Source organism: Zosterops lateralis (assembly GCF_965231275.1).
Source record: "Zosterops lateralis genome assembly, chromosome: 5".
NCBI lineage: Eukaryota > Metazoa > Chordata > Aves > Passeriformes > Zosteropidae > Zosterops > Zosterops lateralis.
In genome coordinates this window covers 26,769,794-26,775,858 of record NC_139766.1, presented here as the reverse complement: position 1 = coordinate 26,775,858, position 6,065 = coordinate 26,769,794, and the positions used below count along the sequence as shown (strand labels likewise).

At 40.0% G+C, this 6,065-nt stretch overlaps 1 long non-coding RNA gene across 1 annotated transcript; it reads right to left on the bottom strand.

Annotated features, from left to right (window-relative positions):
- Positions 1 to 3,082: 3,082 nt before the first annotated feature.
- On the bottom strand, positions 3,083 to 5,638 carry LOC310910085. The gene is made up of 3 exons (XR_014590247.1): positions 5,151 to 5,638; positions 4,247 to 4,358; positions 3,083 to 3,366 (listed from the first exon to the last, which is right to left on the bottom strand). It is a non-coding gene; the product is annotated as an uncharacterized lncRNA (long non-coding RNA).
- Positions 5,639 to 6,065: the final 427 nt, after the last annotated feature.

Genomic DNA, 6,065 nt, shown 5'->3' with positions numbered 1-6,065 from the left:
CTTTAGTGTGCAATATACCACCGAGAAGGAAATAAAATTACCTCACTTGCTACCATGTTAAATAAATTAGAGATCTGCATGACCTATTGTCTCCAAACCTAGGCAGTGCTAAAAGCAGGAACTTCCAGCATTTTTTCCTACCCTGGTTTTATGCACAGTGCTCTTTCTAGACCTCTGCCTATTTCCAGTTACTCCTGCTCATACATTTAATAAAGTATATTTGTTGAAATACATTTATTAGAATGTGTGGTCAATTAAATAATTCCATGTCTTACAATAAACATACAGTACAATCTGAAGTTGGCAAGTAATTGTTGACAGCTTCTATACTTTTCTAAACTGAAAAAAGTATGAGTATTTTCAGTTTTAGAGCATTCATTATTTACGCATTGAGTCAAGGCTGTAGAATTTTAGTATCAATGCATAGGAGGAAATCTCTGAGTTTTACATCAAAGTTCACTGAACAGAAAAAGTCCTCTCTGAAGCAACAAATGTCAGGCCACCTTTACTGAGATAAGCAAAAGTATTGATGTGTGGAATAATCCAATGAGACTTGCATCTGAAACCAAAAGTAGAAGGTTTTAAGAAAATGTAGTTTATACGAATCTGAGATGTAACAACCATAAACAGGATTTTTCCATGTCATAAATTCTAATGCAGTAAGAAATGCCTGCCTGCATTTGTCTGGACCAGAATACACAGGATGCATACGCGTTTTCTTCAATTCAAGTGCATTCAGCCAACATTCTCATCCTCTTTGCATAATCTGAAGGATTTTGGATACAACTGTAACATTATGAGAAAGCATGAAGAAAAGTAAGGAAGATGCAGTCAACTAACCCTCAACTCAGAAGAATAGCTAGGACAACAAGTAGCCAGGGCTGTCCAGGGCTTAGCACATTATTCCATAAGTATGTTCTTCAGGGGTTTTTGGGTTTTTTTTCATTCCTTTGATTGTGTCTCAGCAATTGTAACTACTTAGTAAAAGGAAGTGAAATAGGAAATACGCTTTTCAATTGTCTGAGAGAACAGGAATAAATACATAGATATGTAAATATTCCCCTTTCTGTTTGACAGTCTTCAATCTTGATGAACAGATTAACCTTCTTGCAGATTTAGTCAAAGAAAACCTAAAGCAGCATTCGTACATTTGCTCAGTAGCCAGAATTAAGACAAATGTACAGATTAAAAACTACATTGTATCTTTCCCTCTTCTTTATTTTCCCCAAATCTCTCATAAAATCCCTGTTGTACAAAGCATACAAATAAAAGCTTATAAAGCAACAGAGTATGGTTTCATGTCATTTAGCCTATAACTAGGCTGTAAACCAACTCAGTAGCCCTTGACTATTCTCAGGCAAATGTGGCTATTTTTCTTCCATTAGTCTTCACTTTTCCAATGAGTAACAAAACAGAGTTGTCACTCCATTTAGAACATAGCATTTATCTAATAGACCAGGTTTCTTGGTGAACTGCACAGCCTCAAGCACACAGTCACCCAGGGTAGTGGTCAGGGTGAATGGGCTCATTTAGACCCACATCATATACACAGACTATTACTAATCTCTTTTGTTTTGCTTCACTACTTCAATGTGATATATCACAAATGTAGTTAGGTGAGTGATGCCTAAACTGACATTTATATTCCAAAAAGCCTGTAGATTGAATAGGAGCAAGCCAAAGTTAATTGAGATTTCTTATACTTATGAGAAGTTAAGAACAAAGTACTCTCAAGTGACTTACCATTCCAACCAGGGTTTCTTCAAAACAAGCTTTTAGCATAAAGCAACGGCCACAACTTAATTATAACAAATAGCTAAATGTAAAAATTATAGTGCTTATAAATATGTGACATTTGATATTCCTTTAGTTGAAAATACAAACTCTGCTTTGATTTTGCATTGAACCAGATCAGTTTTTAAAGAATGCCTTGTGTTTGCCTAGTTATCTGAAGAACGAGATTGATGAAACTCCAACCCTAATTCTAAGATAGCATCTGATTCCTTCAGAAGTTCTGGAAGTGTAGACAGCTCACTGAAAACATCATGCTAAACTATCAAATGTAAACGAGCTTACTGGTTAAGGAAAACAGGAGTAAACACTCAGAAATCAGTCTACACTGAATACCATCAATTAACATTGAACCTGAAAGAGGCAAATTAGAAATCTTGCACAGGGCAAACATAAAATCACAACCCCATAACACAAGACTGTATAGACTAAAACCTAATCCTTAAGAATGGCTACAGAGGACAAAGGCCTATAGAAGTGACAGGACTTACAAGACACGACTTATTGTTTCTCACAAGAAATGGACACTTGTCAAGTTTAATATCATGAGGAGAAAGTACTTCTGTATAGCCTTCAAATTTAGCTTTGTCTTTTAATAAAAGAAACATTTCCTGGCTAGATGTGGGTTAAATATGACCATATGTGTATAAATACATACATGTTTGTTCCAAAATCCACACCAACTCACTTCCCCATCTAGGCAGTGGCAAGCACCTGACTGCCACTTGTGACTACTTTATATCCTTGCTTGTGCATTCTAGGAAAGCACTGGCAATAACAGGATGCACGATTACTTCACCTTAAGACCCTACCATTAAGAAAAATGCTTTTAATATTAAGACATAAGCTACCAAAAAGCATATACAAGCTTTCAATTGTTAAACAATAATGATCTTACTCTTCAAGGACCTTCCTACTGATAGTGCTTCACATGGAAAATTGCAACACTTTCCTTGTTAATTAAAAATAGGCAAGGAATGGGAGTCTAACTTGCTCTTCTGCAGTTTGAGACAATCCTTTTCTAGAGAACATGCAAACACAATCTAATAAATCAGGAGTTAGCTGGTTGATCTTTTTTTGCATAACAAAATATTTCAGAATACTCAGATACCAAGAATAAAAGACTAAGGGAGGCTTTTTAAATGGATTTGTAAGCTTAACTTACCAAGCCTGGACATGGCAAGAGAATGTTTCTGTGTGACAGTACAAAAATGTTTACATTCATGAAACAAAGTCTTCATACAGAAAGCACCTTAACAAGAAACCTTCAGAACACAAACTTTTGGTAGAATATTAATATTTTATTTAAATTAATACTCATAATTTATTTCAATTAATCAATAAATATCGTAAAATTACAGCAGTGGTTGTTAGGAAACATGTTTCAACAAATGGTGAGATGCCTGTTTCAGCATGACCATCCAAGACATAATTTTAGCCATTGCTTGTCTTAATTCTACTTCCAAGACAGTCTTAGAGGTGACAAGTGGAATCATCTTGTACCAAGTCAGAAATCATCCACTCAGGAAATCACAGACTGATGTTTAATGGCAGTTCCTGATGTTGTTTTCATCCCTGTAAAAGAAGTTCTATTTTACTTGCAGTTATCATCATGCACATGCAGAACAGGCAACTGCTCTAAGGTTGAGTTGAGCTACATGAATCTTCTACATGACACTAACCCTTAGACCAGAGCCAAATTACTTACTTTGTGCAGGATGGTATTTTCTTTTCCCCATACCATTAGTATGGATTCCATTCCAGAGGACCAGCCATTTAGAAAAAGCAGATCCAGTAACTATCATTGGCTTTTCTCTAATTTTTTTTTTATTTTTTTTTTATTTTTGGCTAAATATATATAAAGTTTTAACAGTTACCACACAAGTTTTTCACCAAAGCTATTTTGCTTTGTTTTCCAGCAAGGAGAAAATTAAACTCCTTCAGGAATAGAAGGCTGCATCCACTATCACCTGATAATCCTTCTCACAATTACATACCTGGAGACCAAACAATGTACAAGAAACTCTTCACTCCAAACATCACATAGGTTCACAAAGCAGAAAGATTTGAGAAACTATTCAGGTATCATAAAATGACAGTTCAAAATCTTCCTACAAGCCATTAATAAAGTTGATTCAGCAGCTTCCAGAAGTTCAGCAGGTATATGAATGTGTTCCTCCTAAGCATGATCCAAAGAAGAGTTTCAACCTCACCTCTGGGTTTGCAAGAGAACTTTTATACCCCTCTGTATTGGCCACTTAAGACACTGCCAGACTTAAGAGGGCAAAGCATAAAAGGGGACTAGATTTTAGTATATTATATTGTTTTCTTATCAACTAAGATGATCTGTACTTACTATTTGCTCAAAAGATACTACAATTTGCTTGAAATTTGTAAATTATTAAATAGCAATATTTAAAACCATCAGCAGTTGTCATTAGATGAAAGCACTTACCTTCCAGTAGAAGGCATTATTTATTCCAAAGAAGTCCTGAGCATTGCTTCACATTTAGGTGTGAACACCCATGTCTAAAATATTTCAAGCATGAGGTTCCTATGTGAGGCCTCTAAACAACACACAAAAAATTGTAAAATTATAATTAGGAATGTTTAACTGGAAACCTTCTCAAAGCCATATTCTACAGCGTTGCTACTAGGTTGTTAAACATATTTAAAGTAATTTCCCATGAAGTTGCAGAAGTAATTTACAAGTTTATTATCAAATCAAAACCTAGAGCCAAAGCTAATTAGTGGATTAATCTGTTGAAAAGGCACATTTATTAGCCCATCTTAAACTATGTTTTAAAATATACTTTTAATCATGAATTATGAAAAGCTTATTAAGCTTAAATTCTTTTGAATTATGACACTACCGAGCTAAGCTATAAACTTGTAGATTTGACTGAATCTTTGCCGAGCAATTCATTGCTACTTTGTGTCTACTTACAGATAGACATAGAGATAGCTATATAGATAGATACACACACCTTGTTACAAATTATACAGAATCAACCAAGAGACATCAAAAGACACTGTTACAGGTGGACTAGAAGACTGCAGGGAAAACCCAAGACATGAGTTTTTTCTTTTATTTTAGCCCAAGTCCCAACTGCCTACAGCCTAAACTTCACCAGTATAACTGCAATCTTCTTGATGTGGCCTATAAAAAAACTAGATTAATGCAGTAATTCAGATTTAAAGTCTGTGCAGCTTTATAGCTGCTATTTAAAGAACAGAAGAGTGTAAATGTAGACAGTCACTCTGGCTCTGATACACAGGGCAGGACCCCCATATATCTGTCTTTAAAAAGTCTCAGGATTCAAAGCCCTCCACTTCTGAAGCCCGAAGGGTCTTCTTACCAGCCCCAGGCTGTAAGAGGAGTGCTGAGCTCGGTGCGCCCCTCAGCCACAGGCGTCCAAAGGCCTGAGCACAGACGGCCGGCGCTGCCCCGGCCCGGGCCTGCCGCGCCCGGCCTCCGCCCCATCGGGAGCGTTTGGAGGACTCGCGGATCCCTCGGGAAACACTGCGGAGGGAGAGAGGCATTAGCAAGGCAGCCAGGGGACCGTGCGGGGGGCAAGGTAAATGGAGGAACAGGCCGTTTGTGCCTCACGACAGGATGCAGGGCGGAGGGGAGGGCTCCGCACTGGGTTTTAGTGAGGGAGAGCTGCTCTATCCCCCTGTGTTGACTCCCCGAAGCACCGTCAAGCTCCGAGAGGGCAAGATGTGAAGGGAAAGCGACATAGGTTCCACCCCCCAACACCAGGCCCACAGGCCGTCCGCGCGGAGAGCGGCCTGGGAGCGGCCGCAGCCACCTTACCGCGCCCACAGCCGGAGGACAGAGAGGCAGGGCGGCCCCTCGCTGGGCATTAAATAGCGCCCCGCGCTCCCGCGAGACCCACGCGGCCCCAGCCGCCGCTGCCCATTGGCGAGACCAGCGCGCGTGACCCGGCGCGCGGCGGGGCGGGGCGGGGCGGGCTGGGCTGAGGGCCCTGGGGCTGCTCCAGAGCCCGGCCACGGCCGGCTCCCAGGGGCCCGCCCGCTTGCTCAGCTCTGCTTCCTGCCGTGACCCTCTTGGGTCAGATCAAGGCTTTCGTGGGGATGTGCTCGTCCATTCCTGCCCAGGCCGAGTTCTGGGAGGTGTTTAACACCGGGAAACAAAAGTGTCTTCTGTGCGAAGTAGCAGCTGTGTAGCGGTTTTGAGGCACTAAATACCGCTGATCTCTGTCTTAACTCCTGTCTAAGCCCTGCTTAGGAGGCTTAGGAGCTGTCTGTGG